This window comes from Chrysochloris asiatica, unplaced genomic scaffold (genome assembly GCF_000296735.1).
Source record: "Chrysochloris asiatica unplaced genomic scaffold, ChrAsi1.0 scaffold00264, whole genome shotgun sequence".
Taxonomy (NCBI): Eukaryota; Metazoa; Chordata; class Mammalia; order Afrosoricida; family Chrysochloridae; genus Chrysochloris; species Chrysochloris asiatica.
Window position 1 is genome coordinate 1,096,931 of NW_006408782.1, and position 2,000 is coordinate 1,098,930.

Below are 2,000 nucleotides of genomic sequence, written 5' to 3' on the forward strand. Positions count from 1 at the left end.
TTATAAGAACAGAGGATCTGGGAGGTCAGTCTATGATCAAAACAATTACAATGTGAAAGAAGGTAAACACAGAGGAACAGAGATCCTGGTGGTGAGAAGGTCAGGTAGATTACAGGATAAAATAGACCATCTTAAGTGGAGGGAAGAATTAATGGTATATAAGGTAACCAAAGGCAACCCTGCTATGAAAAATATCCTAAAGAAAGTTCTGTGGACTCAGAACCAACAGAAACAGACAACAACCAGAGAATGATGTATGTGGCAGCATCACTCTGAACTCAATCAACAAATGGAAGTGTCAAGAATATAGATATAAGGAGAAAAGATTGAAGTTGTCAAGGACTTGATTATTCTTGGATCAACTATCAACACTCATGGAAGCAGTAGTCAAGAAATCAAACAACGTATTGCATTTGGCCTATCTGCTGCACAAGACCTTTTCAAAGTGTTGAAGACCAAAGATGACAGCTTGAGGACTAAGGTGTGCCTGACCCAAGCCTTGTTTTTTTCAATTGCCTCATATCCATGTGAAATCTGCACAGTGAATAAGGAAGCCTGTAGAAGAATAGATGTTTTTGAGTTGTGTTGGTGGAGAATATTAAAAGTGACATGGGCTGCCAAAAGAACCAATAGATCCATTTTGGAAGAAGTGCAGCCAGAGTGCTTCTTGGAGACCAAGATGGCCAAACTTCGTCTCTCATTCTTCAGAAATATTGTCAGGAGGGACCAGTCGCTGGAGAAGGATATTATGTTTGGTAAGGTGGAGGGTCAGAGAGAAAGAGGAAGACCCCCAACAAGATGGATTGGCCAAGTGACAACATCGATGGACTCATGTGTAGCAACAGTAGTGAAGTGGGCTCAGGATCGGTCAGTGTTTCATTCTGCTGTGCTTAAGGTAGCTGAGTCGGGACTGACTCTATGGTACCTGCCAACAACAACAACAATGTAACCACACAGTGGGGTTGGGTTGGGGGTTTAACTCGGGTGTTGGGGAGGGCAATACAAGAAAGGGGTTGGAGGCAGAAGAGCAGGATAGATAGGGGAACACTGAGACAGGTTTGCATGGTCTAAGTGGGACAGAGGTAAATAGTGATGCATGCTCAAATTTAGAACAACAGGGCTGTGCAATACAGGATCTAGGCATACTTTGAAGAGGGGAAATAATCCTAAAATACTTGACTGTCTTATGAATATTGGTTTCCCTTGCCTACTATCGTAAAATAGACACTTGAGTGGGATAGAAAGGAATGTTGGGAAACATGATTACAGAAAACTTGTAAGCCCATCTTCAGCCTATAACTGACTGGAATACTTAAAAGGGGTTCTAGAACTTTCACAGTGAAATATGCTTCTTGCAAAGCCTTTGCAGAGTATAGGACTTTAAGTGGAATCCTGAGCCTCATCCAGAATCTTACGAGGAGGGACATTCCCACTTGCAAGGACAAGCATACCAGCCTGGAATAGCTACAGCAACAAAAGATACACCTTCAAAGAAAGGTCATCAAGAAAAACCCAAAACAAAAATGTCAGCATGACTGGATACTACAAGAATAAGCAAGCTGTTCGCCAGGAAGCCATCAAGGCAAGCAATCAAGTTCCTTCAGGACAAACTCCGCCTCTAAAACTGAAACAAAAAAAACCCCACATGAACAGGGTTGTAAGCTTGCTGGCAACCACTTTGGTATACTGGTTTGTGGAAGAGGGGAAAAGGCAGCAATGAAGAACTCATTCAACCATAGTTCATTGACTCTCATTGACCTGGAGATGAGACAGAGAAGAGGAAGGGCTGATTGGTCCAAACTGTGGTGAGACCTGGGGACACCTGAGCCCATGGACAAGGACATAGCCACAGAGAGTTAGAGCTGAGAGTGAAGCATTCAACTCACATGAAGTGAGGGGAGATGCACAAGAACACCCAAACTTACAAAGAGCACCCATTTGACCTAGCCTTGATGGCTTGATAATTAGAAGTCAACTAGAGAAAGATTACAAAAAAAAAA